This window comes from Trichosurus vulpecula, chromosome 5, assembly GCF_011100635.1.
Source record: "Trichosurus vulpecula isolate mTriVul1 chromosome 5, mTriVul1.pri, whole genome shotgun sequence".
NCBI classification, from domain to species: domain Eukaryota; kingdom Metazoa; phylum Chordata; class Mammalia; order Diprotodontia; family Phalangeridae; genus Trichosurus; species Trichosurus vulpecula.
In genome coordinates, this window is record NC_050577.1 from 24,411,305 (window position 1) to 24,425,918 (window position 14,614).

The window sequence follows — 14,614 nt, forward strand, 5'->3', positions numbered from 1 at the left end:
TCACTGGAGGAAGCCAAAGATCAGAGATTGATCTGTAAAGGACCTTAGAGGCCAAAGAGTCCATCTGCCTCATGATGAGGAAACTGAAGCCCAGAGAGCTCAAATGACTTGCTTGGGTTACTCAGTTAGTAAGGATCTGACCTGAGATTGGAACCACAATCTTCCTCACTCCAACTATAGCACTGTATCCATCCTGTAAGGCTGGGAATTAAGAGGGATGAGATGGAACATGGAGCATGCTGGAAGGGGCCAATGCCTTTTCTCTTTCTAGTTACCTACTTGGGACAGGGATGGCTAGGGGTTAGGAAATGAAAGGGGTCGAGGAGGGAAGATTCCTTGGACCTGTCCAGTACTACTAGGAGAGAGATAGGAATTAAAATGTACATACCTGATAGCATAAGGATTTGGAAAGTGATGGTACAGCTGCCAGAGAGTGAAAACCCATTGTCTAAACTCCTATTTACATACTTGTGCCACCTTCAGGAGAGAGAGCAGCTGGTGCACTGGGTTCCTTTTTGGATGGGATTCCTAAACTAGAAGGTGAGGGGAACGTGTTCGTTTACCTGGGTTTTAGCAAAGCTTTTGATAAAGCATCTCATATTATTCATGTGAAGACCAAGAGGTATTGATTAGACAATGACACAATGAGTTGGATTTGAAGGTGGCTGGATGCCTGGGCTCAAAGGGTTGCTAATGTTTCAGTGCCAGGAGGCAGGAAGTCTCTAATGGAATATCCCAGGGATCTGTGTGTGGACCTCCGTTGTTTAACATTTTTGTCAATGCTTTGAATGAAAGCAAAGATAACGTGCTCTTCAAATTTGCAGAGAACACAAGGCTAGGAGGGATAGCTAACACAGTAAATGGTGGTGTCAGAATCCCAAAGGATCTCAGCAGGTTAGAGCCTGGGGCTGAATCTAATAAGATGAAATTCAAGAGGGATAAAGGTAAAGTCTTGCACTTGGGCATAGAAAGTCAACCACACAAGTAGAAGATGGAGGAAGTGTGGGTAGACAAGCATTGTTCTGAGAAAAACTCTGGGGATTTGTTTTTGTTTTTAAAATACTTATGCATTTTATTTGCAATACTTATTCATAAATTATGTAGCTTTGTTGAATTCCTAACCAGCTCATGATTAGGTAAAAATGTAATACAACATCTGCATTTCAAGTCAGCATTTCTTATTTTCTGGTGTTACTCTTTGATAAATTCTGATATGACAAGTAGAAATTTCCAAAACTTATTTAAAAGTGATCTTACTGGTTCTGATGTCAACCTGATGGAGGTCACCTATGGGCATCAGCTTCCAATCATAACCTATTTGCCTTTCTTGGACTTACCCCAAGAAATTTTTATCTCAGAAATTGTGAAATTTCTCTTGTTCCAAAAAAAACCTTTTAAAAATATTTGCTCATTACATAGGTACAGCAGCATTCAGAAATCATACAATGAAAAGTACCTAAGAACCAAAGAAAATTAAATTCTTCCAAAGTTTATGCAAATAGCCACTTTTATTAAGATTCTAAGTTATATGTGGGAATGTTTTTGTGTTTCAGAAAACAAAATAAATTGTCCAACTGTTTTCCCAGTCTCTATAAATAAAGATGGATGAAACAAATCAACATGACCTACTGAAGAGGATTATTTTGAGGATCTGGTGAATTGTCTAAACATCCACATCTCTGAAGTCTTAGAAAATAAACATTGGATTTGAAGAGCTCATAACATACAAGCTGTTAACAGGATATTTTCTTTTTTAAAAAAATTATTATTCATTTTTAACATTTTTTTAAACTCTTGAGCTCCAAATTCTCTACCTCTTTCCCACCCCTCCCTCACCCAATGAGCAAGCAAGCAAAATGATATCAATTGTATTACCAGTTATTTTAAAAATGTTAAAATGTTTTTGTGACTATAAAGAACCATAATTTGAATCTGAAGTGCTCTTACTTTTTTCTGGGAGACAATTTTCCCATAGTTTTTGTACAAATGATGCATCTCTTTAAAATAGTGAGCAAAGGCCTATAAAATTCTTTAGTAGGAACTGCTCAAAATTTCTCTTTCATCATGTAGTTGAGTTTGGTGTTGAAGATTGTCTGGGGAAAGCTGTTAACAGGATATTTTCTTTTTTAAAAAAATATTATTCATTTTTAACATTTTTTTAAACTCTTGAACTCCAAATTCTCTACCTCTTTCCCACCCCTCCCTCACCCAATGAGCAAGCAAGCAAAATGATATCAATTGTACATGTGAAATCATGCAAAATATTTACATATTAGTCATATTTCAAAAAAAAGCAAGAAAAATAAAGCAAGTGAGAAAACTATAATTCAATTTGTACTCTGTCCATGTGTTTTCTCTCTGGAGATGGACAGCATTTTTTCATCACGAGACCTTTGGAATTGTATTATTAAGAGCAGCCAAGTTTTCACAGTTGATCATCATTACAACATAGCTGTTACCACGCACAATGATCTCCCAGTTCTTTTCACTTAACTTTGCATCAGTTCTTGCCATGTTTTTCCCCAAACCACCCCCCTCGTCATTTCTTATAGCACAGTAGTTCTGTATCATGATTACATGGCACAACATCTTCAGCCATTCCCTAATTGGTAAGCGTCCCCTCAATTTCCAATTCTTTGCCAATACAAAAAGAGCTGCTATAAATACCCTTGTACAAATAGGTCTTCCCCCCCACAATTTTTTTAATCTCTTTGGGATACAGACCTAGTAGTGGGTCAGAGGGTATGCGCAGTTTTGTAGCCCTTTGGTTTTGGTTCCAGATTGCTCTCCAGAATGAGTGGATCAGTTCACAACTCCACCAACAATGCACTGATATATCTGTCTTCCCTCATCCCCTCCAGCATTTGACATTTCTGATAGGTATGAGGTGGTACCTTGGAGTTGTTTTAATTTGCATTTCTCTAATCAATAGCAATTTAGAGCATTTTTGCACATGACTGTAGATGTCTTTGATTTCTTCTTCTGGAAAGTGCCTGTTCATATCCATTTTTGCTGTTTGTTTCAGTCATGTCTGACATTTTGTGACCCCATTTGAAGTTTTTTTGACAAAAGTACTGGAGTGGTTTTCAGGCAATTGGAAGTTAAGTGACTTGCTAAGAAATGTCTGAGGCTGTATTTGAACTCAGGTCTTACTGAATCCAGGTCCAGTGCTCCATCCACTGGGCCACCAACTGCTTCTTTCCTTTATCAATACCTTTATGTCCTTTGAACATTTGTCAACTGGGGAATAGCTCTTATTTTTGTAAGTTTGACTCAGATTTGAGAAATGAGACCTTTATCAGAGAAACTTGATGTAAAACTTTTTAATATTATTTCATTGTCTATGGTACTTTTTAGCAAAATGTTGTTTCCTGATTATCTCTTTTATTTAGGTCTATTTTTGCTTTTCCTTCTCTGAGTGCATGATTGCTACCCTTGACTTTTTACTCCAGCTGAAGCATAGTAAATTCTGTTCCAACCCTTTACTTTTGCTCTGTGTGTGTCTTTCTATTTCAAGTGTGTCTCTTGTAAACAACATATTGTTGGATCCTGGTTTCTAGTCTGTATCTGCTACCATTTTAAGGATGAGCTCATTCCATTCACTTTCAGTTATTTATTACTGTGTATTTTTCTCCATCCTATTTTCTTCTACTTATCCTTCTCTTCCTTTTTATTCTGTTCCTCCTCAAAAGCCTGTTTTGCTTTTGACCATTGCCTCCCTTAATCTGCCCTCCCATTTATCTTCTTCCCCCTTTCTCTTATCCTCTTCCCCCCACCATTAGCCTGTTGGATAAGATAGACTTCTATACCCAACTGAGCATGTGTGTATTTGTATGTGTGTGTGTGTGTGTGTGTGTGTGTGTGTGTGTGTGTATATATGTAGATAGATAGATAGATATAGATAGATAGATACATATACATACATACATATATGTGTGTGTGTTTTCTTCCCTTTTTGAACCAATTTCAATGAGACTGAGGTTCAAGCATTGTCTGCCATCCCCTCCCACTTTTTCTTCCACTATAAAAGCTCTTTCTCCCATGCCTCTTTTATGTGAGATAATTTCCCCCATTCTACCTCTCCCTTCCACCTTCTCCCAGTGCATTTATCTTTCTCCCTGCTTAATTTTTTTGAGATCATCTCAATATAATTGACTCACAGCCATGGCCTCTGTCTAAGAAGCCTGTTTCTAACTGCCCTAATAATGATAAAGTGTTTAGGAATTACATGTATTATCTTTCTATATAGAAATGCAAACAGTTTAACTTTATTAAGTCTCTTACAAATTCTCTTTCATGTTTATCTTTTTATACATCTCTTGAGTATTGAGTTTGAATGTTAAATTTTATATTCAGCTCTGATCTTTTCATCAGGAATTCTTGAAAGTCCTCTATTTCATTAAATATCTATTTTTCCCCCTGAAGGATTATACTCAGTTTTTCAGGGCAGACTATTCTGGTTGTAATCTTAGCTCCTTTGCCTTCTGGAATATTATATTCTAAGCCTTCTGTTCCTTTAGTGTGGAAGCTGCTAAATCTTGTGTGATCTTGATTGTGGCTTCTATACTATTTGAATTATTTCTTTCTGGCTGCTTGAAGTATATTCCCTTTGACCTGGGAGCTCTGGAATTTGGCCGTAACATTCCTGGGAGTTTTTGTTTTGGGAATCTCTTTTAGGAGATGATCAGTGGATTCCTTCAATTTCCATTTTACCCTCTGGACCAAATTGAGATTGATATTGAGATGTTGAGGCAATTTTCCTTCATTGTTGTTGTTCAGTCTGTCAGTTGTTGTCATGTCTGACTTTTTGTGATCCCATGGGCCATGGCATGGCAACACTGTTCATGAAGTTTTCTTAGCAAAGATGCTGTGGTGGTTTGCCATTTCCCTCTCCAGTGGATGAAGGCAAACAGAGGTTATGTGACTTGCCCAGGGTCACACAGCTAGTAAGTGTCTGAGGCCGGATTTGAAATTATGTCTTCTTTACTCTAGGCCCAGTGCTCTATCTATGGACCCACTTAGATGTCTCCTTTATTTCCTTTACAATTTGTTGACATATGATGTCTAACCCTTTTTAAATCATGGCTTTAATCATATCCTATAATTCTTAAATTGTCTCTCCTCAATATGTTTTCTAGGTCAGTCATTTTTCCAATGAGAATATTTTCCATTTTCTTCTATTTTTCATTCCTTTGACTTCGTTTTATTGTTTCTTGATATCTCATGGAATTGTTAACTTCCATTTGCCCAATTCTAATTATTAAGGAATCATTTTCTTCTGTGAAATTTGTACTTCTTTTTTCCAATTGGTCAATTTTGCTTTATAAGGTGTCATTTTATTCAGTATTTTTCATTCCTCTTTTACCAAACTTTTGTATCTCTTTTACCTCTTTTCATATTTTTCTTGCATCACCCTCATTTCTTTTCCCAATTTTCCTCTACTACTCTCATCTCTTTCTCGACTTTTCCAGGAATTCTTATTGGGCTTGCTTCCAATGACTATTTTTTTTCTCTGAGGTTTTTTTGTAGTTGTTTTCACATTGTTGTCTTCTTCTGAGTTTGTCTAGACACCACAGTGACTTTCTATAGTCAAGTTCTTTTTTTGTTGTTTGTCCATTTTTCTAGCCTATTTCTTGACTTTGAATATGTTAAGTTGGGTTCTGCTCACTTGAAGGTGTGGAAGCACTGTCTCAACTTTCAGGCTTTTTTTGTGCTGCTGTTTTCAGAACTAATTCTGGGGACCTGCAAGTTTTTGGTGCTTCCAAGGTGGTGTGATTCTAGGAGAGATGTAGTCACTGTTCTCCTGGTCTGTGGTCTGGTGTTTACCCAAGAACAGCCCCTGTTCCTCTGTAGCTATAAGTGGTGGTGCTCCTCTAGGTCCCCTGCTCTCCTATGCCCACAAGGATTAGTGCTTCTCTCTGTCCTGCAACAGGATTACAGAACTGCTCATGGGCAATAGAATTGCCAGTCAGTGCCAGCTGTAACCAATGCCAACAAAGGGTCCACTCCCTGATCAGTCATCCAACCCCCTTAGTATTTCTGGGCTGAGAGCTTCTGAACTGCTGCTGCTTTCTCCACCTCCAAGTCATGCTGCAGGTGCTTTCTCTGAATGTACTCCTGGCTGGCTCCCACCCTAGTGTCATAGACCTCTCCTACTGATCTCCTAACTGGTCTTTGCTGAAAAAAATATCTCTCTCTGACCTTTTTGTTGGCTCTGCTGCTCCAAAATGTGACTTGAGTAGTTATTTTAAAGTTGTTTAGAGGGGAATGTTGGGAGAGTTCACCTGGGTATTCCGCCATCTCAAGAGGACATTTTCTGAAGACACAAAGGCATCTGCATATAAGTGTTGTATCCCTTCTGTTGTAAATGTTGAACTCAGGCTTTATCAATCAGCAGTTTACTGATCTATATTTTTTTTCTTTCTTCAAGAGTAAGAAGTCTAGATAAATTCAGGATAATCATCTTTTTTCCTCTATCCTTCATGGTCTTGCTCTTCATTATCATTGGTGTGATCATATCTTTTCTCTTTTTTTTCTTTTTTTTCAGGGCGGGAGGGAAGGCAGGACAATTGGGGTCAAGTGACTTGCCCAAGGTCACATGGCTAGTAATTGTGTCAAATGTCAGAGGTTGGATTTGAACTCAGGTCCTCCTGACTCCAGGGCTGGTACTCTACTCACTGTGCCACCTAGCCGCCCCCATCTCTTTTCTTTATATTCATTCTTCATATTCCCAAAGTTGCTTCCCACATTCCACAAGTGGCCCAGCTACACAGTGATTGGAAATAGTTAAATTCCACTGGCTCACATCCTAAGGTCTTGAAAACTTCTGTGTCCACATAATGCCACAGGCATCCTCTACTCTAATTCAGTCTTTTCACTCCCTTCATTTACCAAAGTGTCATTTTCTGCATCTGTTTTTATCATTCTATATATGCTTAGCTATAGTTTCCTCATTTCTTTCTTTGCATCTGACAGGATAGTTTCCAACTAAACATCACTATGCAATGTCTGTTGCCACACCACATAAATGTTTTCCAGTTCCAACCACAGGTAAGTTTTCTTCTATTAACCCAGGAATTTTGCTTAAACATAAATGCTGCATATCAGTTGGAAGCCTTTCAAATCTAGAATTTCTCTTTTTACCTTGAATCTTGTGGTCACCCTTTCTACTAGCAGAAAGTAGACCTTTTCAGCTTCTTGTAAGGCAATATCAACCCAACAAGACACTTTCTCCTTTTCAGCCCGAAACTCAAGAAAACATCTTCTTGGTCCTAGTAAATTTGATCTTCCAATATTACCTAAACTTGAAGCCTGTTGTTTCATATACTTGGATATAGAATCACCATTTTGGGGTCATTTAAGGCATACAATGTAGAATGTAACATTATTTCCTATATAAGTGTATGTAGTTCATACTTACACTGGATTTTTCTCAATTTCTTTGTTAAGTTTTCCAATTGCTCTTCAGTTAGAGAAAAATTAGGACCAATTCATGAAGAATATTTCTGTTTCATCTTTTAGTCTGGCATTAATATCTTGAATAAAGTAGTCCATTTTGTACCTGAGGACAGAGTATTCTTTTTCTGTTATTTTCTTCTTCTCTGCCAGCTCCCACAGCTCTGGAATGCTTTGTGCAGGACCACCTCCCTGCTGCCACTCACTGGCAGAACAGATTATTCCTTTCCGCAAAGTGACCACATCTGCCCTTGGATGGAACCTGGGCCACTGTGTGCATCCATGGTGAGGCTGCCTTCTTCAAGGCTTCTGACACCTGAGGCCAGCTGGGCTCTGAATCTTCACAAACATCAGCTCTGGCGATTTAAGTGGACTGCAAGTTTAATAGGGGCTAACAGTGTGATTGGGGCTGCCCAAAAGCTCATATGGGCTTTGACTGCAGTGAGGGGCACAGCTCCCAGGGATAAGGAGGTAGTGATCATCCATTGTCTTCTGCTCTCTTCAGACCTTATCTGGAATATTATGTGGGGGTCATGATTTAAATAGATTATTGATAACCTAGGGAGAAGTCTCCAGAGGGTGGTAACCAGGATGGTGAAGGACCTTGAGTCCATGTATTATGAGGAGTAGTTTAAACAATTGGATATCTTCAGTCTGGAGAAGTCCTGAGAGAAGGTTATGTTTCAGTATTTGAAGGGATGTCCTATGGAAGAGCAATTAAATTCATTCTGCTCAGCAGCCCAAGGACTGAATGAAGAATGATGGATGGATGCAGCAAGAAGCCAAATTTAGGCTTAGATTTCCCAAGAATTAGAAACATCCAACAGTGTTATGAGTCGGCAGCAGAGGTGTTGGTCCCAGTCTTCAAGTAGAGAGGGAGCACCCACCTGTTGGGTATGTTCCTCTAATGTATGGATTAGACTAGGTTGTCTCCGAGGTCTTTTCCAGCTCTCAAATTCTAAGATTCCTGATACAACATGAGGGGTTTGTCATATGTGAAAAAATCTGGTCAATTGCCCTTGTTGATTTCCCAGTGGAACCAGTTGGGAGTGGAGGTGGGGAGGATGTTGAACTTCTGGGATTGGAACCTGCTCGCCACTGGGGGAGGGGAGGGGTTGATGTGGGGACTGCAGAATGGTCCTGGGCAGGAAAACGTGCATGCTGGGTACACTGATATTAACTTGTTTTGAGTCATTTCTACAATTCTGATGAAAACATATGCATATAATTGTATCTCTATAAAGTACAATAAGGGAACAATAGTAAGGTATAGAGACTAAAAGGATGGTGGTCATGTTGGTGGAAACATCCACCTGTGTCTGGTCAGAGGAGAACATCAAGCTCACCCCCCAATGCAGGGGGCCTAGAATGAGAGGCAGCCAGTAACCCTGAGAAACTGAGAAGCTCAGGGGACTCAGAGGTTACCCCACGCACCCTCTGGTGTTGGGTGCTAAGCATTATTTGGTGGAGTTAAACCTTTGATTGGCAGCCACATGCTTACGATCCTGACTGCTGAGTAGCAGCAGAGCCTCCAACATGGTCACATTAGTAGCTAAGTAATGATATTGGGCATTTATAACTCATGGTTCCTCCAATGAACTAGAGAGAACCGCCTCACTGGCTTTCACAGCAACCAATACAGACAAGGGAAGTGGCAAGTCAAAGAGATAATCATGGAGGGATGGAGGGGAGATATATTGTGCTATGTTCTTCAGTAAGTATCAGGACTGCAAGTTGGAGGAATCCTGTCTCCTGGTTTCCAGACCAGAGTGCCGATTCTTAGGAAATTGAAATGTTGGCACACTCCTTGTGTGTTGGATGTCACCAGGTTCTATTTATGGACCTGAGTCATGAATGTTTGTTTTTATCCATTTTGGTTTCTTAAAGTTCTTCAAATAAAAAGTGAAAGTAAAGCATTAAGTGCTTGCTACATGCCAACATTGTGCTCAATACGCGCTGGTTAAAAATACAAAAGTAGGCAGTTCCTGCCTGTAGGAGCTTGTATTCTAAAACACAGAGTCACGGTCACAATATTTTTTGTGGGTCTGGAGAGTCCCAGGATAAAGCTAACTTCTCTGTGCCTTGGGTTTCTCATCTATAAAATGGAAGAGTGGGACTCTATGGCTCTAAGGTACCATTCATCTCTCAATCTCTGCTATTGTGTGAAGCGTTGCTAATATATTTGCACAGTTTAAGACAGAATATAATTCAGTACTCAGTTGTGTCCTACAGACAGAGTATTGTGGCATGGTGAGTTCATCTACAGAACAATGGGATGACATAAGCTTTCCAGAGACAGCTGTTGTGATGATTTAATGATGGTTCTCAGGGCAAGAGGTAGAAGGAGGGAGGGTTGGGGTGAATTTGAATGGTGCCATTTGAATGGCAGCAGGGTGGAAAATGACTGGGTGAAGGTGAGGATGAATGGTCCTACGACATTGCCGGCTGAGAAACAGAACCTCCCAGCTATGGTATGTGGTGACAGAGTTTGGAGGAGGGATAGCAGTGCCAGTAGGAGGAAAATGACTGGGATGAGAATGGGGATGCATTCATATTCCTTATTGTCTGCTAAGCCTAATGGAGAACTCATTCTCAAACACAATTATTACATGGGATGACATGTGAATTTCTAAGCAGGAAATTGAGTGAGAAGGTACAATTTCTTTTTATAAGAAAAAATGGTACCCAGTACATACACTTGGTGCTTGGCTCTAAGTAGGGATTAATGATAGGTTCAGCCTGATATTCCTCAATTTGATTTAATCTACTTCTATGTCTATTCTGAGGTTCAATTAAGTTGGTATTGACTAAGAGCCTACTATGTGCAGAGCACTGTGTTAGGATTTTGAGATCAAGGATGAAACCATAGTTCCTGTACTCCATGAACTTACAATCTGGGGGTGGGGTGGGGTGAGGCTGAAATTCATCAAATAACTCTAATAAAGCTTAGAAAATGATTATATGTCTAGGAGAGGTAAAAGAAGATTTACTCAAGAGATTCAAGGAAGAAGTCTTCCCTCCTGGGGGAGATGGTAAGGGAAGGCTTCATGGAAGAGGTGGCATGTGAACATGGCTTTGATGGAGGATGTCAAAGAGTAGAAATGGCAGAGGGAGTCTGCTTTAGGGATGGGGACTGGCATGTAAAAAGGTGGGAGAGGGCAGAAATGATGTCAAGGAACAAATATCAGTCCTGTTTGGCTGGACCTTAGAGTTCATGAAGGGGAGTATCATGAAATATGCCTGGAAGTCCTGTTTGGAACAAGTGTGAAACTGGCCTTGAACAATAGGTGAAGGAGTTTGTGTTTTATTTACTAGGCATTGGATGGCCAATGAAAATGAGCAGGAAAGTGACACAGAATCAATGGATCACTGCCTTCGAGGTGGAGGGGATCTTAGAGATCAGCAAGACCAACCCACCCATTTTTTGCTAATAAATTGAGGTCCAGAGACTTCCAACCACATGCTCAGAATTGTGCATGGCAAAGATTATTCTTGTAGGAGTATGAAAGACAGATTGTAAAGCCAAGAGATAGTAACCAGGGTGACCATTTGGGGGCTATTACATTATTTTAAGCAACACATGACTATTGCCTGATCATAGTGAGTCTGGAAAAGAGAGGATGGAAATAGAAAAAATTGGATATAGATTTAATAAAAGTTGGCAACTGATTAAAATGGGGGAGTAAAGGTAAGGGAGGGAGAAGAGTTAAGGATAACTAAGGTTTTGAATGTGTATGACTATGAGAAAGGTTGAAAGAAATGGGGAATTTAGGAGCAAAGAGGAAACTAGTTTAGTTGGATAATAGAATTCAGGAGGAGTAATGGGCCCTGAGTCTGGAAGAGAGGTCGGTGTCAGGCTTTAAAAGCTAAAGAGATGAGTTTATATTTTATCCTAGAAGGGAATGAATCCCAACTAGAGTTGATTGAGTAGAGAAGTGCCTTCGCCAGATCCGCACTTAAGGAAAATCACTTGAATGGATAATGAGAGAAGATAGGCGAGGTAGGCAGCCCAATTAGGCTGTCAAAACTGAGAAAAGATTGTAGAGACAAAAGAGATCAAAGCCAGAACCTTTGGAGAGACTTCTTCTTAGGGTTAATGAGGAAGAAGGGGAACCAGTGAGAGAGACCAATAAAGATATGAGAGAACCATGTTCTAGAAGCCAGGAGAGGAGCTGGATGGGACCTTAGAGTCCAACCAGTTCTCTCATTTTCACATTGGAAACTGAGACCTAGAGAGGGGGAAGGGACTTGGCCAAGGTCACACAAGTTGGAGGCGATTAGTTGGCAGGGCCAAATGCTGTAGAAAGTCAAAGATGATGACCTCACAGAAGCCAGTGGACATGGCAACGAGTCATTGGTCACTTTGGAGTGAGTGGTTTCCCTAGAGTGGTGGGATGGAAGTCATGGCTCAGAGGATTCTCCCAGTATTTCTCACAGATTCTCCCAGTATTTCTTATACATTTTGAATATAAATATTTTTAACATTAAAAATTTTCAGATTTCTTCAGTAGTTTTATACTTCGTATTTGTTGCTTGGGGAAAATATATGATGACCCAAAGTTGCTATAAGCTCAGCAAAACTTTTAAGGCAATTTTTATTTTACTAATCACAATACTACCTACATACATTTAAAAAATGATAATCCATATGTCTGTGATGCATATAGTCTGTCCATGTTACATATGCTTGCTTAGTCATGGATTTGAGGATTATGGGTGAAAACTTGTAACCTCTCGGGGTTGGAGATCCACTGTATGTGGTTCTAGAAAAGCCTTTCATTTCATTCCAACTTGACATTAGTATTATGTGACAGAGGCCTGGTCTTTAATCCATGGAATCCATTTCCCTTCTGAAAAGTCAAGGTTTGACTCCTGGGTCAATCACTGCATGAAGTATTTGTTAAGCACCTACTATGTGCCAAGCACCATAGTGTTTGGTATGGGACATGTATATGTATATGTACATGATATAAGTTCAAAGAATAAAACAATTTCTATTTCAAGCTGTTTATATTCCGGTGAGATCACTAGTGTGTATAAAAATATATATGAAATAAATATAAAGTGAATAAACACATATGCAAAGCAGTTTGGGTTTCCAGCAACATCTTTTCTATTCAGAGTTCCATTTGCTAGGATCAAGGCTTCTGCTTTAGGTGTGCAGATGACCCCACACTTTTCTACATGACCAACAAAAAAGGCTATTCTGGTTGGATCTTTTGATGTGGAGCTCTTTGGTTTTTACTAGCTGCGTTTACTAGTAATTACTATTTACTAGTCTTTAGTAGCTATATTTACTGGTCTTTACTAGCTGTGTTTACTAGTATTTACTATGTACTAGTTTTTACTAGCTGTGTTTGCTAATATTTACTATTTACTAGTTTTTACTAGCTGTGTTACCCTGGACAAGTCATTTACCTTGTGTTTACCTCGGTTTCCTCATCTATAAAATGACGGGATCCCATGAGACAATACAGGGGAGGCTATTAAAACATGAAACTTTACTAAGATTTCTGGAACACCTTGTATCTGAAAGGCACTTTGCTACCCTTAGAGGGGCTATGGAATTGTCAGTGCTGATGGTGGTCCCTGTGGTTGTGCCACTCCGCTCCTCTGCCCCATCCTTCAGAACAAGACCCCTTTCCTGAGCAACAAACCTTAGAAGGTTCCAACAGATCGGGCAGGGCCCAGAGAGGGAGCTCCAAGGAGTTTAGAAGGGATTAGATATACATCTTTTAATAAAGAGTGAACCGTTAAATTGCAAAATCCATTTTATTTCTGTCAGACAGTGAGACTGGGTAATTACAGAGTGAGATGGTTTCAGGAATTAGGGCCTTTTTTGTCAAGTTACTGGAAACCTGCTGAATGTGCCCAAGTACTCTAAGTCATTGTGAAGCAGGTCACCTTTGGGTGGCTTTCCCTCTGAAAAGAGGAAGGTGTTGAGAAAACCTTTGAGAGGCAGCCAGGTAGCTCAGTGGATGGAGCTCTCGGCCTGGAGTAAGGAAGATGTGAGCTTGAATCCTTTCTTGGACACTCACTAGCTGTGTGATCCTGGGCAGGCCACTTAACCTCTGTTTGCCTCAGTTTCCTCATCTGTAGAGCAGGGATTACAGTAGCACCTACCTTACAGGGCTCTTGTGTGGATCAGATGAGCTCACATACATAAAGTTCTCTGCAAACCTAAAAATCATGGCTCACTCTTCTTTTTAGAATTGGATTTAGAGACAGAACAGTCAGGGAGAATGATTAGCTGGGACAGATCAACGTTTGTTGAGTGCCAGGCTGGTGTCTGTCCCCTGTCCTCACCACAGTCCCTTTTGACTTCATCCTAAATTAAGCTGTGGCATCATAGACACATGTATTTGTAGGCAGCCTGGACTAGTAAAGACAAGGTCTTGGAGCAGTCCTGCCTGTGACACATATTGACTGTGGTCTTTAGCATTTCTTCAGGCAGCATTATGACACCATAGATTGTAGGTGACTTTGCCCACCTGTATGACAAGTTGGGATTCTCCACACCGGAAATTCCCTACAATGATGACATCAGAGATCTGGACCAAAATAAAAATGAATAATTTTAGAAGACAGAAGGGACTTTAGATAGAGGTCATGGAGTATTAGAAATGGAAGGTACTTCCCAAGGTCAGATCGTCCACCCCCACCCCACCTCCACCCATTTCAGAAGCAGAGCTGGGTCTTCTAATCTGGGTCTTCTGACTCAAGTCTGGGGCTCTCTTCATTACCAATGCCACCCCCTCATTTTACATACCCAAGGTCACGCCGAGAGTAAATGAAGTGGCTGTGATACAAGTCCAGGTGCTGATGTTCAAAATGATGATAATGATTAAGAGAAATAACTATTTCTCTATTGTATTTAATAATTAATTACTGAATTAGTATCAAGGTTTCTCCCATTTTCTACTTCCTCATCCAAAAATCAATGAGTGTGGGAAATCTTGGGCAGAGCCTTGTCAGCCAGGATGGCCAAAATCTAATCAAAGACAGTAAAGAAATTCTAGGGTCAGGAGAATGGGTGGATTCCCACTCGTTGTGTTTACTTAGACAAGTCTGGGAAAATGTGGATTCTCCCTTTTGTCAGACCCCTGATATGGAAATTGATGAATCTCTTTGACCAAAATTTGGGGGCTCAGTGTCATGC

General features: G+C 40.0%; 1 pseudogene; it reads right to left on the reverse strand.

The window, feature by feature from the left end:
• Positions 1-6,722: 6,722 nt before the first annotated feature.
• Positions 6,723-7,735, reverse strand: LOC118850827 (annotated as a pseudogene).
• Positions 7,736-14,614: the final 6,879 nt, after the last annotated feature.